Raw genomic sequence first — 26,962 nt, 5'->3', positions numbered from 1 at the left:
ACCTGAATTTATTTTTAAAATACTGTCACTATAACACTATTAAGAATTGTTGCTATTTCTAGAGTTTGTTATTTCTGAAGGGAAATTTTTAATGAAAGAGAGAGATTGGAGTTTGAACTAAAATTTGTTAAAACTCATGGGTAAGGGTATTGCACAAATTGCTCTATGAGAACTGGATGAGTGCTGCTTAATAGCAGTGTAGGGATAAGGGAGTAGCAGAGTAGTCATAAGGTTTATTTATTTATTCATTTTGCTTTTTAGTCTGCCTTCTCATAGAACAGGCTCAGGGCAGGTTACATCATAAAAACAATCAACAGTAAGAAATCAATTTAAAATATATAAAATCTAAACAACAGGTACTAAAATGGCAAATTCTGCCTCACAGACAAGGTCTATTGTCCAGGTCCAGCAGGTCTTAGAGCACTGGGATGGAATAAAGGGTAGAGGCCGGTAACAAGTGACGTCCACTGTTTCAGCTGAAAGCCTGACGAAAGAGCTCTGTTTTACAGGCCCTGCAGAGTTGAAGCAGATCCTGCAGGGTCAGGATCTCCAGGAGAGCTCAGGCAGGGGCCAGGGTCAAAAAGGCCCTGGCCCTTGTTGAGGGCAGATGGACATCTCTGGGGCTGGGTATCACCAGAAGTTGTTGGGTTGCTGATCGTAAAGACCTACAGGGATCATACAGGGAGAGGCGGTCCCGAAGGTATGCTGGCCCCTGACCATATAAGTCTTTAAATGTAAATACCAATACCTTGAACTGGATCTGGTACTCAATGGGTAGCCAGTGCAGTTCATGCAGCACAGGATGGATCCGTGCCTGTATAGGCGATGATGTCAACATCTGTGCAGCAGCGTTCTGCACCAGCTGGAGTTTCTGGAGGAGGGTCAAGGGCAGCCCCCATGTAGAGAGAGTTACAATAATTTAGCCTGGAAGTGACCATCACATGGATTACTGTGGCCAGGTTGTGGGGGGTGAGATATGGGACCAACTGCCTGAACTGCCCGGAAAAAGGCCAATTTGGCAGTGGTGGTAACCTGGGCCTCCATAGTCAGAGAGGCATCCAGGAATACCCCCAAGCTCTTCACCCTCGATGTGGGCTTCAATGGAGCCCCATCAAAGGATGGTGTCACGGGCTGAGGCCGAATTAGGCAAAGTCCAGGGGCAGTCCAAGGTCTGTAGCTGGTGAGCAAAGAGGGTCCAAGGCACCAAAACCGAATCACAGTCCAGGTATCGCAGGTCAGAGGTTCAGAAGCCGAAGTCAGGGGGTCCAGAAGTCAAAGCCAAAGTCAGGGAGTCCAGAAGCCAAAGTCAAAAGCCAAAGTGGCTGCTAGAACGTCAGGTAAGTGACTAGTTGCTTCCACAAAGCCTCCTCCCAAAGCCCACAGCTATATAGCCCTCTGCTGGCTGTTGCCCATTTGGACTAATTGCTGGCTCAGAGAGGCAGCCAGGATCCTGCTGAGACTCAAGCATTCTCACTCCAGAAGGGCCAGAATCCTTTCAAAACTCAGGGCTCAGGGAGTGTCTTGCTCGTGAGCGTGCTGCCCTCCTCTGATCCCTGAGGTCCTGACGAAGGCGGTCACGCACCCGAGCCACCCGAGAGGGCAAGGCAGGGGGGCTTGGATCTTCTCCAGCAGGTGGCAGGGGCACTGGTGCAGATGGCAGGGGCACAGTTTCTTCTGCAGGCTCAGCTTCTTCTGCAGGGTCCCCAGCACCCATGACAGATGGGAGCCTGATCTCTGATCCCAGCCCCCTGTAACCTAGGCACAGGACCTCTGTCTTCAATGGATTCAATTTCAGCCGGCTCTGCTGCAACCAACCAGTCACAGCTTGCAATGCCCTACAGAGTTCCTCTGGGGCCGAATCCAGGTGGCCATCCATCAGCAGATAGAGCTGGGTGATATCTGCATATTGATGACACCCCAGCCCATACCTCCAGAAAATCTGTGCAAGGGGGCACATGTAGATGTTGAATAACACTCGGAGAAGAATTGTTCCCTGCAGCACATCACATTGTAATGGGTGCCACTGGGATAGTTAGCCCTCAAGCACCACCCTCTGTCCCCGACCTTGGAGAAAGGAGATCAGTCATTGTAGGGCCAGCCCCCGTATTCCTGTGTCGGCGAGACGGTGGGCCAACACTTCATATCAAACTTTGCTGACAGATCAAGAAAAATCAGCAGTGCCAAACTGCCTCAATCCAGATGCCTCCAGAGATCATCCACCAAAGCGGCCAACACTGTCTCCGTCCCATGGGCAGGGTGGAAGCTGGACTGGAAGGGATCCAGGACATCAGCACCCTCCATGAAAGCCTGAAGCTGTGTTGCCACCACCCTCTCCACTACCTTGCCCAGGAATGGCAAGTTCAAGACTGGGTGGTAGTTTGCTAGGACCGTAGGGTCCAAAGATGGTTTCTTCAGGAGAGGACGGACCACTGCCTCTTTCAAGGCCCCTAGGAATGCCCCTGTTGAGAGGAACAAGTTGATGATCTCCCTCAGGGCAGTTCGTATGCCGTCACCACAAGCTTTGACCAGCCATGACGGACAAGGATCAAGGGGGCAAGTGGTGGGTTTCACAGCAGCCAGGGTCTTATCAATTTCATCCTGGGAGAACAGGCTGAAATGACCCAAAACCGGACCTGAAGACAGGCAAGGGGCTTTCAGTTCCATTATTGTATCAATTGTGGCTGAAAGGTTGTGGCAGAACAACAAGACTTTATCTGCAAAATAATCCACGAAACCCACACAGCCTATATCCAATTCCCTAACGTTTGACATACCACGAGGCAAAGTTGTTAAGGACCATGTAACGTACTGAGACAGGAGATGTTGGTAGGGCAACATGCTTTAATGGAGGCACGTTACAAGAGAGGGAACACGCGGGCCGGGTCCCGCTTATATACAATCCCCGGAACAACCTTCTGGCTGGCCAGCCCAATCCTGGCCAGTTAAACTTCCCGCCACAGCTGGTGATTGGCGGGGTGTTTCGCGCTCTGTGCGGAGTCGCCTGGGCAAGGTAGTCGCTTCTGCCCAGGGCCGCGGGTGTCTGATCTAACGTCATTGCGTTACATCGTAATGGCATCCTAGTGATACACTACACCCCTCCCCCCCTAGTCTCTGTACATAGTCCCTTAGGTAGGTGGGTGGCCGGCGCTCCCGGGTGGATCGTCTAGGGGCGGCTTGTGGTGTAGGCACTGCTTCGGCGGCGGGAGTCTCTCCGGGAAGTGATGCTGTTGCGGGCTGGAGGTCGATCTCTGGGGGTCGCTCGGGCTCTGCCGGTCCTGATTGTTCGCAAGTGTGCGGGGTCAGTGCCGGCACTGTAGTCTCCGGCAGACCCCTAGCCAGCTCTCCCCCGGGTACAGCTTCCTCCACGTCCATTGGCGCTTCCGGTAAGGTGCGGCGGCGCAGTTGGTCAATGTGCCGCAGAAGGGTCTGGCCCCCCTCTGTGGATACCTCGTAATGGCGGGTCCCAATTACATGGCGCACCCTACCCGCCAGCCACATGGGTCCCTGGGCGTAGTTGCGGGTGAACACGGGGTCCCCCGCGAAGAAACCCCTGGCTGCGTCCCTGATCTCAGGGGACCCTCAGAGGTCAGAGGCTCGGTCGGGGTGTAACCTGTCGAGCCTCGTAATGAGTTTGCGCCCCATGAGGAGCTCTGCCGGGCTGACTCCCATGACTGGGTTTGGGGTTACCCTGTTGTCAAACAGGAAGGCGGCTAGTCTGTGGTCCCAGTTGCCCTGCACTATCCGACCCAGGGCTTCCTTGGTTGTTCGGACCATGCGCTCTGCCTGTCCGTTGGTGGCTGGGTGGAAGGGGGCTGACCTTATGTGCTTGATCAGGTACCTCTGTAGGAATGCCTGAAAATCCCCCGAGGTGAAGGCCGCCCCATTATCCGAGACAATAGTGTCTGGAATGCTGTGGGTACTAAGGGCCCTGCGCAGTGCCCGGATTGTGGCGGCTGCGGACGTGGACACTACTGGAATGACCTCCAGCCATTTGGTGTAGGCGTCCACAATGATCAGGAAAGTCTGTCCCTGGAAGGGCCCCACGAAGTCTAGGTGGAGCCTGGACCAAGGCTTCCTAGTGGTTTCCCATCGGGTAACTGGGGCACTGGGTGGCTCGGGGCGTGACTCCTGACACACACTGCACCTTCGCACCCAGTTCTCGATCTCCTCATCCATCCCCGGCCACCAGACGTAGCTCCTGGCTAGAGCCTTCATCCGGACTATGCCGGGGTGGGTCTTGTGAAGCGACTCCAGAACTCGCTTCTGTAGCGGGGGGGGGGGGGGACCACCACCCTGCTACCCCATAAGATGCACCCTTTGTGGGCCGCTAGCTCCTCTCTCCTCATTTTGTAGGGCCTAAACTCTTCCCCCATGTTTCCTTCCGGCCACCCCCTCACCACCCAGTCGAGAACCCTTGCCAGTGTTTTGTTCTTCCCGGTAGCCTTTGCAAACTCTGCGGCGTAGAGGGGCTGCTCCGGGAGGGATTCGACCAACATGACCAGGTGTGCTGGGGCTGGGGCTGGTTCTGTGTCAGGTAGTGGCAAACGGCTGAGCGCGTCCGCGTGGCCCATAGCCTTGCCGGCCCGGTGGACTAGTGTGTACATGTAAGAGTTGAGGAATTGGTTCCACCTCAACACGCGCTGTGAAAGTATTTGGGGGGTTTGGCGGTCTGGGGCCAGCAGACCTAAGTGTGGCTTGTGGTCCGTGGCTATTGTGAACCTCCGCCCATACAGATAGTCATGAAACTTGTGGACCCCCGCCACGATTGCCAGAGCCTCCTTATCTATCTGCGCGTAATTGCGCTCGGCCGGTGTGAGTGTACGGGAGTAGTACGCCACCGGTACCTCCCTCCCATCCAGGAGTTGGTGCCCCAAGACTGCGCCCACTCCATCAGGCGACGCATCGCAAGCCAGGATGACCGGGAGGCCCTCGTCAAAATGGTGGAGCACCGCATTGGACACCAGGATGTCCTTGACCGCCTGAAACGCGGCGGCTTGTCGTTTGCCCCAAACCCAAGGGGCTTGTTTGTTCAGCAGCTGATGTAGGGATTCAGCCAGGGCTGCCTTGTGGGGGAGGAACGAGTGGTAAAAAATGAGCACCCCCAAGAAGCTTTGTAGCTCCGCTTTGCAGGTGGGGGCCGGGGCTTGCACCATGGCACGGGTCTTTTCCTCCATTGGGTGGATTCCCTCTGCGTCTACGGCGAATCCCAGGAACTCCACCCGTGGTACCCCCAGCAAGCATTTTTCCCTCTTGACCTTGAGCCCCGCTGCCTGGAACCGGCGGAGCACTTCTCTTAGGCGGTTGCCGAATTCTTCGGGGTCCGGGGTGGCGATTAAAACATCATCGAAGAACGGTTGGACTCCGGGGATCCCTTTAAGGAGAGCGTCCGTTATACTTTGGAAGATCCCCGGAGCAACGCTAACCCCAAACTGTAGCCTCCGCACTCGGAAGGCCCCCCTGTGTGTCACAATAGTTTGGGCCTCTGCCGTTTTAGCATCTACCGGGAGCTATTGGTAGGCTTGTGCCAGATCCAGCTTCCCGAAGATCTTAGACCCCGCTAGGGCTGCCAAGACGTGGCTCACCACCGGCACGGGGTAGGGGTTGTCTTGTAGTGCCTTATTTATTGTGCACTTATAGTCGGCACAAATCCGCACCTCCCCGTTTGGCTTGATCGGGGTTACGAGGGGGGTCTCCCATGTGGCGTAGTCCACCGGTTCCAGGACCCCTTGGGCAGTGAGGCGGTGTAGTTCGGCCTCTATTTTTGGTTTCAAGGCGAACGGGACCCGCCTAGCCTTGAGCCGGATTGGCCTGACCGTCGGGTCGAGCGGTAGGGAGATGGCCGGTCCTTTGTAGCTCCCCAGGGAACCATCAAACATGTCAGGGAACTCTTGGCATACCTCCCTGAATCCCCTGGGTGTTAGGGTTTGCCCCACCCCCTCCAAGCGGATCCCCAAGGGTTTGAACCACGGCAGTCCTAGCAGGGTGGTAAGCTGGCGCTTTACCACCAGGATGTCCAGCGGGCCGCAGAAGGACCCCCTTTCAACTTGCACCCGGGCCCACCCCACGATTTGCACTGGGTTCTTCTGAAAGTCCCGCAGTATGAAGTCCGCCTGCCTTATTTGAAGCCGCTGGCGGGGGCACAGTTTCCTCAGGGTCTCCTCTGCTATAATGGAAATGGAGGAACCCGAGTCCACCTCCATTCGGCAGGGGTTCCCTTCGATGAGGACCGCCATTTTGATCTTGTCGGGGGTAGTGAGGGGCAAGTTCAGTACCTGTAGGGTTGTGGAGGCCGTGGAGTGGAACTCCGCCGACTCGTGGTGCATGGTCGGCCTCCGGCGGTTGGGCTTGGCTCGGCAAGCCCTTGCAATTTGGCCGGTCTTTCCGCAGCTCCGGCAGTCCCAGGTCCGGTACGGGCAGTCCCTTCTGTCGTGGGGGGTCGCCGCAGCTGGCGCACTTGGTGGCCGGTGGTCTCTCCATCGCTGGTGGTCGTTCTGCCGCTCAGGGCCGTTGTGGCGCGCGGTTGGTTGCCCCTGCTGGGCGGCGCAGCTGGAACGCTTCTCCTTCGTCCTGACGGTCGGGGTCCAGCTCCTCGTGATGGACCGTGTCGGCCCTCGCCTTGGGGGAAGTCCTCGAGGTTCTCTCGAACGCCACAGCTTCGCTGAAGGTGCTCTGAAGGGTGAGCTCTTCCTTTGCGAAGAGCCTCTGTTGGAGCGTCTAGTCGCGAAGGCCCCACTTGAACCGATCGGACAGGGTCTCTTCCAGCCGAGGAAAGTTGCAGTTTCCCGCGATCTGGCGTAGGGCCGCCAGATAGTCGGCGGCCGATTCTCCTGTGGCTTGGTCCCGCTGGTGGAAAAGGAACCGGCGGGCCACCTGAGATGGTTGGGGAAGGAAGTGGCCAGTGAGGAGCCTGACGATCTCCTTGAAGGACTTCTCGGTGAGTCTTGCGGGGGCCGAGAGACCCTTGGCGATCTCGAACGTGGCCGCCCCGCAGATGCTCAGGAGAACGTCCCTCTTCATGCTGTCCTCGGTTGGCTCTCAAGTAGCATTCAACCCGTTCCGCGTAGGACTCCCAGCCCTCGGGATTCGCGGGGTTGAACGGCTCAATGTGACCGGTGGTACCGCTCTGGGTAGCCATGGTGGCTGTGGCGGCGGTCGTGGCCCGTGGGTTGCCCTGTCTCCAATGTAGCCGACGTGGCTAGAATCCCATCCTCATCGCCACTGTAACGTACTGAGACAGGAGACGTTGGTAGGGCAACATGCTTTAATGGAGGCACGTTACAAGAGAGGGAACACGTGGGCCGGGTCCCGCTTATATACAATCCCCGGAACAACCTTCTGGCTGGCCAGCCCAATCCTGGCCAGTTAAACTTCCCGCCACAGCTGGTGATTGGCGGGGTGTTTCGCGCTCTGTGCGGAGTCGCCTGGGGACCGCCCAGTCGCCTCTGCCCAGGGCCGCGGGTGTCTGATCTAACGTCATTGCGTTACATCGTAATGGCATCCTAGTGATACACTACAGACCAAATTAATCTAAATAACTGAGCTGGGCGCCATTTTGCAGAAGCTATGGAGGCAGCATAGAACTCTTTGCTGCCTTCATCACCATCTCATAGGTCTTCATAAATGACCTATAAGATGTTCTTGTAGCTTCGTCTCAGGCCTTCTGCCACACACTCTCTAGTAGTCTCAGCTCCCGTTTCATCTGAGGAATATCAAGGAGCCAAGTTGGTACGGGGGGGGGGGGAGAGAGGGCACCGGGGAGCAACCACATCAATAGCTTTAGAAAGGCTATGCCAGGCTTCCACCAGCTTATCCAATGGGCCGCCAGGGGAAATTGGATCCCGCAGAGCCTCCTGGAACCTATTTAGGTCCATTTGGCTCTGCGGGCGAGCATAAATCTGCTTGCCACCTAAACAGGGAGGGTTAGGTTTGCATAACTCGGCCTTCAGGACAAAGTGGTCTGACCATGGCACCACATCCAAGGTAATACAGTCCACTCCAATCCCCGAGACAAATATAAGATCTAGCGTGTGACCTGCTTGATATGTGGGAACTTATATTGGGAGAGCCCTAGTGCCGCCATGGAGGACACTACATCCTTATCCTGAGAGGAGGTCACATCCTCAGCATGGACATTGAAGTCTCCCAGAACCCAGGCGGATATAGCCACCATCAGGCCAAGCAGGGCACTGGCTGGTGCATTAGGTGGATGGTACATCAGCATCCCACACCAGGCCCACACATTCAATTCCAGCAATCTGTGTCTCAGGGAGTGCCCTGAAGGAGAAAGTGATAAGTCACTCCACACCCCACTGCTCATTAGTCCGGGACTGATGGAGGACCAAAAAGCCTGGGGGAGGTAGGCTTCCCAATCCCCAGATCCCAGCAGGGGATCCCCCCGTTTTACAGGCTTCCCCCCGCCTCCAGCCAGCTGGCCAGCGGGGGAAAGCTCTGCCCCCACAGTCACTATGTTTTTTTAGAGCTCCGGCAGGTTTAGAAACCTGCAAATAGGTCCGTTTTTAAAATGTGTGCCTTTAAAGTTGAGCAGGAAGCAGGAAACAGGAAGTGCTTCATGGGGAAGGGTCAGCAGCAGTTTCGTCAGAGCACAGACTCTCCTTTGTTTTGCTTTAATTTTCAGAGCATGTAAAGTTGTGGAGGAACCAGACCCAGTAAGTGTGTGTGTGTGAGAAAGGGAGGGGGCAGGGGATTCCCTGGTTTGGAGGCCCTCCCCTCACTTTAGAAAGCAGGGCGGGGCGGGGGGGGGGAAATGTCTACTGGGCACTCTATTATTCCCTATGGAGAACGATTCCCATAGGGAATAATGGGGAATTGATCCATGGGTATCTGGGGCTCTGGGGGGATGTTCTTTGAGCTAGAGGCTCCAAATTTGTAGCATAGCATCTGATGCCTTTCCTCAAAACACCCTCCAAGTTTCAAAAGGATTGGACCGGGGGGGCAATTCTATGAGCCCCCAAAGAAGGTGCCCCTATCCTTCATTATTTCTAGTGGAGGGAAGGCATTGAAAAGGTGTGCAGCCCCTTTCAATGTGATGACCAAAACTCCTTTTGGAGTTCAATTGTATCTGTTCCAACCTTGCTCATGACTCCACCCCTATTGTCTCCTGACCCCATCCCAAAATTTCCTGGCTCCACCCCCAAAGTCCCCAGATATTTCTTGAATTGGACTTGGCAACCCTTGGTGAGGGGGGGGGGCAGCTGCCGCAAGGCAACAGTTTCACCGTCCCACACCCAGGTCTCGGTCACGAAAGCCAGGTCCACCGCCTGTTCCACCAGATAATCCTGGAGAACAGAGATCTTATTGTTGATAGACCTGGCATTGCACAGCACCAGTGTCAGAGAAGGGTATAATTTCCTATCCCCACAGCCAGCATCTCTCGGGATGGGATGAAGGTTGAAAGGGGAATGAGGATATCCATATCTCTGTCTCCTTCCTACAGACCACCTTCTCCCATCACCATATGAAGTAACTGCACAAATTGGCTAACATTTTAAAAATCACAGAGGAAAGTTGTGTCCTTGGTAGAGACATTTTCTTTTTACTCATTGTTGCTAGGATCTTATTTTGTGTGATGCAAGTGTGATTTAAGTTGCTTATAACATGTACCTTAGTTTTAATCATTATTGTGGAGTGGAAACAATGACTGAATTCTATGTGGTATAAGAAGCTGTCTATAATAGGTATGGATGCTAACAACAGAATGGAAGATGCAGCCTGCTACCCTGTCAAGATCTCTTTCTTTTCTCTCCTTCATGCAGACACACTAAACACTAAATGTGTATGCTTGATTCATAACCAGGTTAAAGGTACAAGGGTTATCCAAATCATTTTGGGAAACGTAATTTGAAATATCAACTTATTTTTGCCTGAATTATATTGATGAAAATGTATTTATCATTGGAAATCTCACAATATAACCATGTAGTAACTTACAAACTGCTAGGTATTTTCTTTACACATACATAATATGCAGTAACATCATTTAGAGACACTGATCTATTAAGTCATTTTCCTTTACCACCTTCAGACCTTTTGTATGGTTTGCCAGACAATTACTTTGTCAGATCTGAAGAAATTGCATAATAAATTGTATACATGCATCAAATATGAACAGCAGAGGGGTATAACAAGCTGTGTATTTCCAGTCCACTTGTTCTTTCATCTAAACAGTAGCTTCTGTTTCGAAAAACAATCCTTATATCCTTTTCAAAGGCTTGCATAAAATGGTATACATTAATCTATCAAACTAAGTAGAAATAATTGAAATGCTTAATATGCACAGTAATAAAGAAATGCAACAACAACTTCATTATTAATGTGTATTGATTATGTTTTCAAATAGGCAAATATAGCTACTATTTTTTTTTATAATGTTAGTCTATGTATGCATTTTACCTGTTTATTGGTGATTTTACAATCCACATTATGGATGTTTTTATCACTGTACACTCATTTGCTATGTGCCTAGCTGGGGTCAGTTTATGAAGTGACTGGTGTTTACTCAGTTTGATTACTATGTAATGTAGCAGAGAGTACCCCTCCCCTCCCTCCCCCTGCCCTTGCAGTTTTGGAATATTAACTGTACAAGAGAGAGCCTTGTAAATCTTTACCTAAAAATTTCAAACTTTAGATTGATTCCAGCAGTGGGTCTGTATTGATCTAAAAAGCTTTGCGTTCCTAACTAAAAACTAATCTTTATTTCACCCTTTAGTGACTACAGCAATAAATATGTTCACTCCTACTGGAGTTTAGTGGATTAATGGTTATTGGAGATTGTGGCTTCCAACTGAGGTTGGTAAACTTTAACCTTTGGAGGACAACATGAAGGCATTTACCCCTTGTCATCTATAATGGCTAGGCCCATTTTTGACAGTTACCTGAATGTTAAAGAGAAGTCAGAGCAGGAGAAAGGAAATCAAATGGCAGCAGCTCACATTAGCTATTAATCACAACTTAGACTGATTACTGTTATCAGCCCTTTTCTTTCTTTCTTTCTTTTTTTTAGTGCAAAACCAATGGAATGAATTATTCTGTTACACTCCTGTTACACTCCTGGTTAGCTGACATTTCCAGGTGCACTGACGTTAGCTAAAGAAGCTGTTTTAACATCCAAAGCTCTTTCCTCCGTTCTGTTTGCTTGGGAAGAATGAAGGTCTGAGTGAATGATGGATTTCTCAATGTGAAGATATTTCAAGGCATCATTCAAGAATCCATTTGACTAGAATTATTAGCAGTCGCTGAAGAAGAAGTCAAGACATCTACCTCAATAAAAGTCATTAAAAAGTACAAATTCTGAAACAGAATAAACTGTACACATCACATTTCCATATGTTTGCATATTTGCATAATTTATGCTGCATCAAATATTTGAGTTTGCAAAAAAAAAAAAAATCCTCTGTGAAAATTAAATTGACAGTGAAAATATAACAAGTAGTAACTTGAATTCATGGGAGCAGATGCCCTGAAAGACTTGTCATGTGGTTTGTGAGATTTCACCAGATACTTACTTTCCATATCCTTTCAAGTATCTTTCCAAAATTATGCATTTAAGAGTTGCCTTCAAAATAAAAACTGATATTTAGGGTATCATATTTTGTATAAGATACCAGACTATCTTCTTTCATGAAGATGGGTCAGAATACACAGCACTCAAAATGATGTTCTATTGGAAACCATGGTGCAAATTCATTGTATGTGGCTGGGATCCAAACTGGTTTCTAGACTCAACAACAGGCTCGCACTGTAGATTTCCCCCCCTTTTTGTCTCTTCAACAATTTGCCCTCTGTGCCATATTGCAAGCTGATTTTCAGACTCCTGTAATGATATATGAGCAACCATGCTGAATCAGACCAGTGGTCCATATTTCCAGCAGTAGCCAGTCAGATGTCATGGCCCCAAGCACTCAAGCAGGGCCTCCTGTCAACAGCCCTCACTTGCCAATGGTTACAATATAAACACAGGAAAAAACAAAAAGAAATCAGATCACACCAGAGAATCTTAAGAGTCTTGAGTGTCCAACCAAACATAGAGTTTCATCCAATTTTTTCTCGCTTCTTTTTTAGATTTCCCAGCCATCAATTGAGATAAAAAGTCAAGCTCTGCAGTCTCCAAAACTTTTCCCACCAAATCCATTTTTTGAGGGAATTTTCTGAGATTTCCATCTCTGCGACGAAAGGATTCTAGCTGCAATGTTAAAATGTGCCAACATGTGGCTCATTTCTTTAGAATAGTCCTCTGGAAATATGTTCAATAAAAACAGTTCTGGTTTGAAATGTATCTGAGTTTTCATAATCTTCTGTAACATTTCGTGTACCATTTTCCAGTAGTCTTTCATCATCTCACACGTTCACCACATATGGTAAAAAGTACCAATTTGTTTGGTGTACTTCCAACATTTATTAGTCATGTTAGTGTAGATCTTGCACAGCTTCTGTGGGGTCAAGTACCATCTATAAAACATTTTATAGAGGTTTTCTTTAAAAGTCACTGACCTGGTTAGTTTAACATTGAATTTCCACAATCTTTCCCACTGTTCTAGTGTAATGTTGTAGCCAAAATTTTTCGCCCATTGAACCATGCAGTCCTTTACAACTTCATCTTGTGCCTTCATTTGAAGTAGATATGCATATAGTTTGGAAATTAACTTTTCCTGTGGTCCTAAAAGGATTTTATCAAATAAATGTTGTCCACTAGTGAAACCTATCACCTTATCTTTAGCATATCTGGATTCAACTTGCATTCTCATCCACCAGTTCATTTTAATGTCCATGTTTTCTAGCTCTTCTTTAGTTTTTAGTTGATTGTCTTTTCCCAACAAATCATCATACCTGTAATTCTGGTTTGCTGTTAAAAGATTTGGGCGAATAAATGCTTCTACTGGCAAAACCCATCTTGAAACTTTTGAATAGATTTTAGGCTTTAACCATGAGCAAGTATGGTATAAAGATTTCCATAACCAATGATTCTTAAAATAAGAGTGACCTTCAAGTCTTTGATACCACAAGTATGCATGCCATCCCATAGTCAAATCATGACCTTCTAACAACAATTGTCTCTTATCCTTCAACAACATCCAATCTCTTATTCAGAAAAGTACAGATGCTTTATAGTATAATTGCCAGTCTGGCAGACTCATATCTGCTCTTAATTTGGAATCCTGCAAAGTCTTTAATTTAATTCTGGATTTTTGGCCTTGCCACACATATTTGACAACCACCTTAAGCTCTTGAAAAAATCCACTGTTTAGAAATATTGGAATTGTTTGAAAGAAAAATAATAGCCTTGGTAAAATGTTCATTTTTATTAGAGCTATTCTTCTCATTTTTCCCTGCAGCCACTGTGGCCGGACCTGCCTGTCCCGCATTGGTCTTGTCAGCCACCAGCGAGCCTGCAGCAGACGTGGACTATTGCACCCTTCTTAAATCTTCGTTCGCGAAGCCAAGCCGAGAGAGAGATTCTTCTCATTAAAGATACGTTCAAGTCATGCCATTTTTCCAGATCTTTTTGGATTTCTTTAAGTAATTTATCATAATTGTCTGCTTTTAAATTGCTACATCTATTTAAAATCACCACACCTAGAAATTTAATTCTTTTTCCTGAAGAAATCCTGATTTTTGCTGAAAGACCTGGATTTGTTCTGCTGTCATATTCTTAGTCAAAAATTTTGTTTTGTAATAATTAATCTTTAATCCTGCCCAACAACCAAATTGTTTGATCTTGTTTATGAGACAGTCTATAGAGTCCATTAGTTGTTCTAATATAAAAACTAAATAATCAGCAAATGCTTTAAGTTTATATTGTTCGTTTTTTATGACCGCACCCTTTATGCCTGTATCTTCTCTTATTTGATTGTTCAATACCTCTAAGGATAGAATGAAGAGCAAAGGTGACAGTGGATAGCCTTGTCTTGTACCTTTTTGTATTAATTGTTTCTGTTAGTTCTCCATTCACTGTCACCCTAGCGTTTTGTGAGAAGTATATTGCTTCTATTATTCTCAAAACATTTTCCCCACATTCCATACTTTTCAGTTGCTGAGAAGCTGAGAAGAATCTTAAAAAGCATCCAACAAAGTATGAATTTCAAAAAAAGATTAAAGAAATGCAACACAAAATGAATTTGATTCTTATGGAAGAGGTGGAGATCAAATTAAGGTATGCTAAACAAAACTTTTTGAGCATGCCAATAAACCTGGAAGGTGATTGGCCTATAGGATGAGAAAAGAGAAGGCTAAAAGAATAATTACAACACTGAGAGATGAGAATAACAAAGAGAAATCTCAAAAACAAGAAATACGACAAATTGTAGAACAATTTTATAAAAAATTATATGAAGATAAGCAAGTCAATAAAACAAACTTAGAAGAATATGTAAAACAAAATAATCTTAATAAATTCACAGAAGTACAACAAAATTTTTTGAATGAGCCTATTTCGAAAAGAGAGCTTGGAGAGGCATTAAATGCCCAAAATAATGGCAAATCACCAGGACCAGATGGACTTCCGGCAGAGTTCTATAAAGCCTATGAAGAATCTTTACTTCTGCCATTTAAACACCTCATTGAAAAGCTACAGGAAGAAGGTCAAATTCCAAACTCATGGCAAGAAGCTACGATATCTTTGATTCCGAAAGAAGATAATGATTTGAAAGATATTAAAAATTACTTTCCAATCTCCCTTTTAAATGTGGATTATAAAATTTCCCCTGCAATATTGGCACGTTTGAAGAAAGTTTTGCAATCTACAATACATCATGATCAAGCGGGATTTTTGCCGAAAAGATACTTGAAAGATAATGTCACAACAGTTTGCAATATCTTAGAATATTATGAAAGTCATCCAGAGAAGCAATTGGCTTTAATTTGCTTAGATGCTGAGAAGGCATTTGACAATCTTCGTTGGCAGTTTGTGTTACACCAATCTCCTTTTAAAGCCATCTAAATCACTGGACATCACTATACCTCATGATAGTGAATTCCACATGTCAACAAGGTGTCTTTAATGCCAGCAAGTTTCATAGGGTGACCCTATTATTGTGGGAAAGGGAGAAAAGTGTTTTCCTAATCATTTTTCTGCATCATGAATGATTTTGTTGTTTTGTTGTTCTTTATTGTATCACCTCTCAGTCACTTTTTGTTCTAAAAAAGCCTCAAGTACTTTAGCTTTGACACTTAGGGAAAAAAGTGTGATCATTTTGGCTGCCTTTTCTCTGCCTGTTACCCCAACTTTTCAGTATATTTTTAGAAATGCAGTGACCAAAACTAAACATTGGCCTATTACACACTGGTGTTTTGCCTCACTTCCGCTGTGCATATCTGTCGGGTTTTCTTTGTCGTTCTGCATTCCCATTGGTTTTATCATGCATATCAGCTGAGTGTTTTCATTCTGCATTGTTCTTCCTCCCTTCAGCACTCTGGTCTTTTGAGAGTGGTTTTGTGGTGATTTCCCCCCTTGCTTCGCACCCAAGCCAATGGTAATTCAAAAGCATACAGATTTCATTAGATTTTTCTCCTCTGCCCCTCTTCCACCCACATTGAGGGCATTCCTCTCGATCCTTATTGGTCACTTTCTTGTTGAGCATGTTTCTTGAAGTAGAAGATTCAATCTCTATTTACTTTCCTCTAAGCTGTGGAGTCTTGTGAGCAAAAATTCTACTTTGTGAGCTACTGGCATTAAAGTTGTGAGCATAAGATAGTTTGTTTGGGGACCATTTTTTCCTAAGCTGAGACAACAATATGTGAACCAGAGGCTAAAAAACTGTGAGCTCACTAACTCGACTTAGAGGGAACACTGCTTTTTGGTAGCCATCTTATAGCAAAATGTTAGTGGTTCTCTCCCCTTCATTGCTGTATGAGTTCTACTATTTCTTAGATTTTTCATCTTTTAATTTTTTTTTAACAAGTGTGCTTAGTCTAGTGAGATGAGGATTTTTTGCTAATCTTGGATCACTGGAGAAAAACATCATCGGCAAGGAATGCTTTAAAGACACCCTGTGAGGTAGGTGATGCTGAGAGAGTTCTAACAGAAATTGCTCTTGAGAGGAACAGCTCTGTGAGAACTTATGACTGACTCAAGGTCACATCAGCAGGTGCACGTGGAAGAGTTTAGCAGCTGCTCTACTTAGTTTCATTAACAGAACTGAACAAGGAGGATTTGATTTAAACGGAACTGAACAAGGAGGATTTGATTTAAATGGAAGGTGGTTAATCAGAAGGTGCAGCACAGCAGCAATGGGGCAGTTGCATAAATTAAAAAAAAAAAAACTTTGGACTCTCCACCCCGCACATGTCAAAAGTGACATTTCCAGACCAATTAAGAAAAAAATGTGGATTTTGGTTTTAGATGCAGAATATATACACAAAGTACTGAATAAATACACTGGAGATAAAAGAATGGTGCATACAGCAGACACACAAATCCGAAGTCAAGCTTAAAGGCTTGACTGCTTGGATTCTCTGGAACAAGCTATCAAAGCATAATGGGCTATTTGCAAGGGGTTTTTGTAGCAGGAACTCCTTTGCATATTAGGCCACATACCCCTGATGTAGCCAATCCTCCTGGAGCTTACAGTAGGCACTGTACTAAGAGCCCTGTAAGCTCTTGGAGGATTGGCTACATCAGGGGTGTGTGGCCCAATATGCAAAGGAGTTCCTGCTACCAAAAAAAAAAAAAAAGCCCTGGGCCATTGTATTCAAAATGTGGTCACACCAGGGACTTGTATACAGGCATTCCTATATTGACAGTTTTCTTCTTAATCTCTTTCTGGGTTGGGAAATTTCCTTTCTTGAAATACATTTGCTTCTATAAATTGCCATTATACATTGTGTCAATGTTTCTAGTGAGAAAACATTCACATTCCCAAAATCTCTTTCTTGGTTCATCACTGCCAGTTAGGACCCTATTAGAATATGTGTAAAATTAGGGATTTTGGTTCCAGTGTACTTTGCACTTACAGCAAATATTCACCTATTCACCTAGTCTGGAGAAGTTCTTTTGCAACTCCTTAGAATTCACTAGTATTTTCATCATCTTGGGCAATTTGGTATCATCTGCAAAGTTTACTTCCTTGTTATTCACACCCAATATTAAATAGCTCCAATTCCAGCACAGATCCGTGGGGCAGCTGTGCTCATCTCCCTCTGCCAAAAAATAAAAAAGGCCACTGTTTACTGCCTTCTGCATCTTCAGTTCAAAATTTCCCATAGTTATAAATGCAGCTTGCCATGTGACATGGTATGTTTCTTTTAGATTGTTGGTGATGAGGTATGATTTGGGTGACACTATTATGTTACCAACATACTGACTTCACTGCTTACAAGATTTGACAAATATGTAATAGTTGTATAGGGGAACATTACCATTCTATATCTAAGAACATGAATTGATTTTTAGTATGAGATTTTTATCATGAAATCCATATAGTTCCATAATCCTTGACTCATAGAAGCAATATATATTCATGCAAACCTTCTCATACACATTTTCAATTTGCATGAGAAGGAGTTTTGGCACAGTGCCATAATTTAGGGATCAGTTTTATTATGGCAATAATCCTTCTTCTTTTTGTAAATTCTTTTCATTTTGTAAACCAGGTTCCCTTGAGAGAGATTACTTCTGTAACCATAATGTAGAATTGCACTTATTGGCAGCTGCTACGAACAATTATAATCTATTCCAGTCCCATAGGACATTGTCCCAACATCCCAAAATAATTTGGGTTTGGGAATATTTTGAAACATTTTCTAAAACTGGTCTGTAGCCTTTGATCAAAAATCACCAAGTCTGGGACAATCCCAAAACATGATGAAATGATTTCTTACTCTGCTTTGATTTCTTCTCCCTTGTCTTCACAAGACATTGTCTCTGGTTTTAAAAGTATGGCCACATACCATGTATGTACAGAATAAGATGGCAGAGCCCTGAGATGCTGGAATAAACAGCACCAGTTCAGATCATGGGTTGCAACTTTGATTGTTCCTTTGTATACCCCCCCAAGGGTTGCCAACTCTGCATTGGGAAATTCCTGAAGATCTGGGGGTGGTGCTTGGAGATGGAGTTAAACTGGAATATGATGCCATAGAGTAGTCCCTCCTTCAAAGCTGCCATTTTCTCTAGGTGAACTGATCTCTATATGCTTGATGCCCCTGGGACCCTCACTCCTGGGGATAACTAACTGGGATCTGCACATCACTTATTGTTTTGGATCTCAAATATATATTCCATTCTCCAAAATACCCATTTACTCTGTGCTAGCAACAGGATGCTCCAAAATACCCATTTGCTCTGTGCTAGCAAAAGGTTACAACACCACTGTGTGTATAGTGATTTGGGTAACAGGATAGAGATCAGATGTAATACTGGGAAAACACCAGGACTCACCTTGAGGTTGGTAACAACACTCAAACCATAATCCCAATTTAAGAAAAATTCTATGCCTCTCTTTGGTTGTTCTGCTGTTTTTCTGCTTGCAGGAAGTTTTCATCATGAGGTTGAAGTCCATTCTACAGTAATATCTCCGCATTCTGCTGCTTCAGTCTCAATTCTCATGAAGCTGCCTTATACTAAATCTACAACTCTTGGTCTATCAAAGACAGTATTGTCTACACAGACTGGCAGCTGCTCTCCAGCATATCAGGCAGAGGTCTTTCATATCACCTCCTGCCGATCTTTTAATTGAAGATTCTGGGAACTGAACCTGTGACCATCTGCTTGTAAAGCAAGTGCTTTACCACTGAGCCATAGCCCTCTCCTGTATGTGTGAGCCAGAGCTAAGACGCATTAAAGCAGGGAATTCCAACAGGTAGTTCATGATCTATGAGTAACTTGCTGGTTGCTGCCAAGTAGCAAAAATCATGAAAATAACTAGGATTTTAAAGCTATTGGCTGCAATCACACATGCCAAATAATGCATTTTCAATACACTTTCCAACTGAATTTTATTGTGTGGACTGAAAAAATCCAGTTGGAAAGTGGATTGAAAGTGCATTATTTAGTGTGTGTGATCGCCACCATTATTTCATGGGATTTTCCTCTGTGCTGCTTAACTAATAGCTTGATTCCTCATTCTGATCCTAATCCATGTTCTCTTTCTAAGACAGAAGAAAATTTGGTAGAATGTTGTTGAGGAGTAGCAGCTCAGGATATTTTTCATTATTCAATAGCAGCTTTCATTAAATAAGAGTTTGGGTGTCCCTGCATTAAAGTATTTTAAAATATGCAAAAAATATAGGCATTTACCAGAATATAAAGACATTTTCCACCCACTCACTTTTTGTTGTTATCTTTCTGTGGCCATCACTGCCTCCTCTAGGCAGAACTTCATACCAAAACACTGAGTTCCAAACCAGATGTGGAGAACTTTCACATGCAAAGAAAAATTGGTAGGTTGGGGGGAGGCTTAACGTTCAGTACACCAATTATCTCCTGCAAATGCTCCCATGGAAGTAAGTATGGGAGCGGACTGGGTGGTGGTGGTGGCTCTGGGCGGTAGTTACATGTTAGAATCCATAGGCAAAGAAAGGGGTTAAATATCCTTCCTCTGCCTACCTGCTTTCTGCTCAGGTTCCACCTTCCCCTCTCATTACCTGGGCAAATACCTAAGCGGGATTCAGTACCTTATCCCCTCGTCTGAAGAAGTGTGCTTTTAGCACACGAAAGCTTACGTTTTGAATAAGACTTTGTTGGTCTTAAAGGTGCTATTTGACTCCTGTTTTGTTCTACTGCTTCAGATCAGCCTGGCTGCCCACTTGGATTTATCTACATGGACAAATACAAGTTAGAGAATTATCAATACATTTCCCAAACTACAATACCCAACATTAGGTGATGGAAGCGGTATAATTAAAGTGACAGTTAAACTAATGTATTCTTCGTAGTAAAGCTATCCCTACGAAGAGTCTTGCAGTTATTGGAGCCATGGGAAATAGTACTATCTTCTCCCCCTTGAAGATAATTTGTCCTTCTCCCTTTCTAATTTCAAACTCAAGGTTGCTAGTTACTATGAACTATATATTAATTATTATTATATTATGGTTGCTAGGCCATTAGGGGTTTTGTAGGTGATAACCAGAACACTGAATTGAACTCAGTAACAGATCGATAACCAATGGGGTGCCTGTAGAATGGGTGTAACATGCATGACAGTAACTGGTCTGCAGCACTACATACCCAGTTTACACTTGGGGTTACACTTGGACTACACTTGGAGTTTCTGAGATGTCTTTAAGGGTGGATCTATGTAGGACCAACTAAACATTAGGAAGAACATCCTGAGAGTTAGAGTGGTACCTCAGTGGAAAAGGACTCCTTGAGAGGTGGTGGTGGGCTCTCTTTCTTTGGAGGTTTTTAAACAGAGGCTAGATGGCCATCTGAAAGCAATGCTAATTCTGTGAACTTAGGTAGATCATGAGAGGGAGGGCAGGAAGGGTTGCAGCAGTTGCTTAGTTCTCATGGCCCCTTCTTACACACCCAGGGAAATGCTGATCACAACTTTGGTGTCAGGAAGCAATTTTCTCCAGGCCAGGAATCTTGGAGGTTTTTTGCCATCTTTTGTGCACGAAGCATGGGGCGTGTGGGGGAGGTATTTGTAAATTTCCTGCATTGTGCAGGGGGTTGAACTAGATGACCCTGGAGGTACCTTCCAACTCTATGATTTCTATAACTATCTCTCCTGCTGTGTTCTGCTGCACAGCTTTGCTCATCCAAGGAAAACATCCTAAAAGTGCCGCAGTACAGATGGGTAAGATTGGCAGCTGCCTGTTCACATGTTTTGTTTTGGGTTTTTTGGTGGCTCTCACCGTGGAACAGCATACCTGAGGTCAGGAAGGATCTCACATTTCTGTCATTCCACAAAATGCACTAAACAGTAATGTTAAAGAGGGCATTTTTTAAAAAAGACTGAACTGTAGCAGAATGGAACAGTCCAGGAGGGCACCTTTATAATAGAATAGAGCTATGGCCCATTGCAATGATTATTATAATTATATCTGCTTTTATAGGTTGTCTTACACTTTGTAGTCTATTTCTTGTATTGTTTATAGTGTGCCTTAGTTTGTTATTCACTGTTCCTAAATCTGTAACCCTAGTACTATTGCACTGTTTATTGGTTGTTTTATGCTGACCAATTGCACTGCACTATATTATGTAATCTCCAATTCTTAAAAGGTTCCCTGCCTGGTCATATGAAGGCAGTTCTTATTAGTCACGTGATCACAACCCTGCTTTAGAAACATGCTACTTTCAGAAGGGAATAAAATATTTGGGACAATATTTTTAAAGCAAGAGATTATAGAGCCACTCTCCAGTCTTCATATACAGCTATCACATATTATTTTTTCCCATTCTACATTAAAAAATATATTATCTGTACTGCACACTTAAATCTGGTCAAGCTGCACTTTATTTCTGCCCTTCAAGCAAGCTGAGCAGGCAATGATGAGTTTCCTACAAATAATCATACTGCCAGGTCCTGACCACAGAGATATAAACAGCCTGAAGTTCCATAATAAAGTGAAAGCCAGACTTCACTTCGTACCTCTTTGTTGAAAGCCCTATGTAGTTTGCATTAAAAGCCAGAATGGAAAACCAGTTTAATTTCATACTAGAAGTATGAATAAGGACTGTTTTGAGATTGTACCCCCACCTTGGACCCACCCTTTCAGTGTACTTTAAAATGGCTGCACTATCATGCTCATATAATATTTGTGCATGTGCAAAGTGCTGTCAAACCACAATCAACTTGCAGCAATCCCAGCAAGGGGTTTTCAAGGTAAATGAAAAACGGGGATTCATCATAATCTTCCTCTGCAGAATCTTCCATGTCTCTTTTCTAAGTACTGACTCTTAGTTTCCAGGATCTGACAAGATCAGGCTTTACCTCTCACTGCACATATGTATTTATATAATGATTTATTTCTATACCTTCCCTCTCACTGCACATATGTATTTGTAATTATTTATTTCTCAAATTTCAAAAATATAAAAGATGAACAAACATAGTATTGCAAAATCAAAGCTTCTTGTACAGTTGAAAACAGTATTGAAAGACTACCAGGTAAGAAAAGTATTAAGGAGCTAAGATACAATTATGAGGAATATATAGCTAGTACAGTTTTAGCAATGTTAGAATAGTAACAATATGCAATCACAATATAGATGTAAAACTGTTCACATTCTAATTAATTTGAGTAGAAATATTTTAATTTGCAGAAACACAAATGTATTTATATAAAATATTTATAACCCTCTGTGTCTTGGTAAAGTCTTACTGGCTAACAAAATAGGAAAACCTACAGGACAGACCTTGTAAGTGTCTAAAAGGTTATAAAACTAAAGTCTAGTTAACAACGTTTATTTCAATATGAGCTTTCATGACTTCTAGCTAACTTCTTCATAACATTATGTGAAGTGAAAATGGTACTGGGAATTCTTATGAGGAAGTTTAAGGGTGGGGAGATCCGAAGCTTGAGTCTTTTCTATAAATCGCCCCTCCCTGTTATTTCTGGCCTCATGGTACTTTGATTTATCTCCTGATTTTTGCACACATTTTGTTGCTTTTTGTTGTTATGTAGAAGTAAGTGGTGGAGCTCATCCAGGGATTGTTATACAGCTGCACCTACTGTTCAGTGGACAAGGTGGGGAGGAGGAGGAGAAACCATCAAAAAGGTTCAGGAGCTACATGCCTGTGAGCTCCTGCTGAATTCAAAGCCCGGTGCCTTTAGTCTTTGCTTCATTTTTGGTTTTGGTTTGGATTCCCCTCCCCTTCCTCTCCCCCCACACCCCGGTCCTTCTGAGACCACTTTTATCCCAATCTTTTTCTGGAAGCTGATTTTGAGTTACCTTTTTCCTTGTGTATAATATTTCTGTTAGTTTTCTTTGCCACACGCACTCCCATCCATCTCCAGCATACTTGTCACCATCATCTAACGACTATCTCTCCTCCCCACACCTTAAAGAGAAATGCTTTAATTTTCTTTAAAAAGGCACTATAATATCAATATATTGGTATACAATTGTAATGGTGGGTTTAGCAGGTTCTCTGAATTCCGGGCTTTCATTTTTTGTTTTAAAAAAGTAAATTTTGAGCTCTTTCACTTGTGGAGATAAGAAAGGGTTGCCAAGTCCAATTCAAGAAATATCTGGGGGTGGAGCCAGGAACCATTGGGGGCCGAGCCAGGAGCAAGGGTGTGACAAGCATAATTGAACTTCAAGGGAGTTCTGGCCATCACACTTAAAGGGATCGCACACCTTTTTAAAATGCCTTCCTTCCATTGGAAATAATGAAAGATAGGGACACCTTCTTTTGGGGCTCATAGAATTGGACCCCCTGGTCCAATCTTTTTGAAACCCGGGGGGTATTTTGGGGAGAGACACTGGATGCTATGCTGAAAATTTGGTGCCTCTACTTCAAACAACAGCCCCCTCAGAGCCCCAGATACCCGTGGATCAATTCTCCATTATTTCCTATGAGAATAAGTCTCCATAGGGAATAATAGTTCCCTCCCCCCGCTTTCTGATGACCCTGAAGTGGGGGAGGGCCTCTAAATCAGGTGATCCCCTGCCCCTACCTGGGAAGTGGCAACCCTACATAAACAGGTTCCTATACAAAGACTCTGAAAACAATGCAAAACAAGCAGAGTCACACACCCTCTTACTGGCTCTACAAAGACCTCTCTCTCTCTCACACACACACACTTAACTGTCTCTGGTGCCTCCACAATGAGGTCTAGAAAGTATAGGGGCTACGTTACTCTCTTTTACACACACACTCACTTGCTCTGAAATGAAAGCAAAACAAATGGAGAGGCTGTGCTCTGATGAGGTCTGCTGTTGCTGATCCTTCCTCATGAAGTACTTCCTGCTCCAATTTAAGGGCACATCCACACACACATTTTAAAACTGGACCTGTTTGCAGGTCCTGACAGAGATCTAGAGCTACATGGTGGCTGTGAGGGTGGAGCTTCCCCCACCGGCTAGCTGGCTGGGGTCGGGGGGAGGGGAAGCCTGTAAAACCGGATCCGCTGGGACCTGGGGATTGGGAAGCCTAAGATATGACCTTTTGTGAGCAGTCAAACCATGCTTACTTGCTGAGGGGTAAGTTTGGAAATAAGCACCCTTCATTTATAGCACTCCAGGAGTTCATACTCCAGGCATTTTGGACTACATGCCCAAAAGATGGATGCCAGGATGGCAGGCCTCAAATACATGATTGAGAAGATATAAAATCCTGGACTGATCATGCTGCTACCCCTCCCTTCGCCCTAAATTTTGCAGGTGCTAAAACAATGAATTTGCCTCACCCCAGAGCTAACACTATTTACCTGGATCGTTAAACTTGTCAGCCTCCCATCACCTTCCTTTTACCCACTGCTTTTCCTTACTAAAGAATCCCCTAATATAGACAGGTTTTCCATCCAACACAAATAGGGTTGCCAAGTCCAATTCAAGAAATATCTGGGGACTTTGGGGGTGGAGCCAGGAGACATTAGAGGTGGAGCCAAGATCAAGGCTGTGGCAAGCATAATTGAACACCAATAACAAACTAAGAGGAACGGATCCTCCATGACAATGCACAGACCAGATTATGCAGGACCCTCAAACAATCAATTACCACCATGCTTGACATTGGGAGGTATGCCAAGTATGCCAAAGCGGTTGCCATCACCTTCCCCCGCCTGAATACGGCCAGCTGTTTCTTGGGAGGGAGGGAGCCCCCTTCACTGCGCGAGGAGTCACCAGGCCCACAGGCTCGAAGGCGTGGCAAAGCAGCCCCGCGCAAAGCGCCTCTTCCAAGCCCCTGCCGCCTCCCGACCCAGCCGCCGCCTGCTGCTCCTCTCCACCCCCCCAGGGCCCGGCGGAGCATCCCAGCAGTAGGCACGGGCTGGCGCCCCAGCGGCAGCAGGCCGCGCAAGGCCCTCCTCCTCCTCTGGGCCGCCGGGCACCTTTGCGCGCCTGGTCGGGAAAGCAGCAGCAGAGGCTGCATCGTCCCGTCACCCCCGCGGCCCTACTCGGCCTCTCCCTGCCTGCCTGCCTGCAAGCAGTGAGTAGCGAGGTGGCACAGACAGAGCGGGTGACAAGGAGGGTGAAGGCAAGCCAGGAGCGTGGCGAGCCGCGAGTCTGGATCCTAAAAGGACCCAGATTCGCGGCTCGCCATGCTCCTGGCCTGCCTGCAGCCTCCCCTTCTCTGATTTTAACATCAGAGGCGGAACGGGCGATGCCGCTGCGCTGCTGCCTCTTCTCCGTAGCTGCTCCTCCGAGATGGGCTCAGGCTGAGCCCATCTCAGAGGAGCAGCTACGGAGAAGAGGCGGCAGCCGCGCAGCGGCGTCGCCCGCTCCGAGAAGGGGGGGGCTTGCCACGCTCCTTGGCGCTGTTTCCCCCTCCCCCCGCTTCCATTTTTTGGGGGAGCGGGGGAAGAGGCTGGAAAACCTGGGGTCCCCCGCCAGGGCGGGAGGGTTGGGACCCCTAAACACAAAAGAGGGGCCATCAAGCAATATTTATGTTTTGATTAGTTTAATTAGCCAACCATTAGCACCCTGAATCATCTGGGGGAAGCAATCAGAGTTTCAACTCAAGCTTTGTTTTTCATTAGAAGATCCTCCTAACCATCACCTGTTTCCTTGTCCATTCCTGGGAACACCATTCAGAATAGTCCCAACACATTGTTTTACTCCCAGCTAATCTGATCAGTAAGGAGCCTCATGGTGCAGAGTGGTAAAATTGCAGTCCAAGCTGTCTGTACATGACCTGAGTTCGATCCTGGTGGAAGCCAGGTTCAGGTAGCAGGCTCAAGGTTTCCATCCTTCTGAGGTTAGTAAAATGAGTTCCTAGCTTGCTGGGGGGGAAATGTAGATGACTGGGGAAGGCAATAGCAAACCATCCTGTAAAAAAGTCTGTCATGAAAATGTTGTGATGCGACGTAACCCCAGAGTTGGAAATGACGTTACCCCAGAGTTGCCTTTATCTTTAATCCCATCTGTACATTGCCTCAAGGGGCAATATCATCACCATTCCTCCGGGTAGCACGTGCCCTATAACTAGGCATACACAGCTCCATCAAGGTGTGTCTGTCTTGGCGTCTAATGGCAGTTCACCCCCAATTTTGTTTGGATCACTTTCCATCCTCACAGACTCTGCTCCATGGACTTCTGGACCTCTGAATGGTAAATATATTTTCCCCAAATCCCTGTTTTAATTCCCTCTCCCAACTATTTTCTCTCATCTTGTGCGTTTTCTTCAATTGTGCATTTATCCTCTGTATGTTTGCATTACTGTATGTTTGCATTACTTTATCCTCTTTCATTAAAACAACCTCTCTTAGTTAAGCAACAGATTGGTTATTTCTGAGAGTTCTCTAAGTGAAAAATCCCTGTAAATATTGATAGTCAATATTGCTAGTTACTTCCCTCTTGAAAGTTTTGTCTTTTTGTCAGGGCTTTTTTTTTGTAGGAAAAGCCCAGCAGGAACTCACACACCCCTGACATCACCATCATTTCACACACAGCTTTTTCTTAAAAAAAAAAAAAAAAAACCTAGCAGGAACTCATTTGCATGTTAGGCCACACACCCCTGATGCCAAGCCAGTCAAAACTGCATTGCTCTTTGGTTTTTCCCCCAACAAAAACAGGAGTCAGTTCCTCTTTTGGGCAACCAATAGCACTTGGGGTAAAACTTTTCCTTATATCTTCATGAGAGAATGGACTCCAGCAGTGGTTCCCAAACCTTTCAGGCCATTGCTCCCTTTGTTCCAGAAGCTCATATCCAGTGCCCACTACCCCATTCTATAAAAAGCATTATTCAGAACAGTGTTTGTATGACCCACTAAGGAAGATAAATAATGATAAAATTCAAAACAGTAACAATTAAGTGCATATCTATTCACAATCCAATTAAAACGTTTTAGTTTAATTTATTCAACAAGGCTGAAGGATTTGATCCAGTGGTACCAGCTTTTC

The sequence above is a fragment of the Heteronotia binoei genome, chromosome 7, assembly GCF_032191835.1.
Source record: "Heteronotia binoei isolate CCM8104 ecotype False Entrance Well chromosome 7, APGP_CSIRO_Hbin_v1, whole genome shotgun sequence".
Taxonomy (NCBI): domain Eukaryota; kingdom Metazoa; phylum Chordata; class Lepidosauria; order Squamata; family Gekkonidae; genus Heteronotia; species Heteronotia binoei.
Note: the sequence above shows the minus strand (reverse complement) of the source record.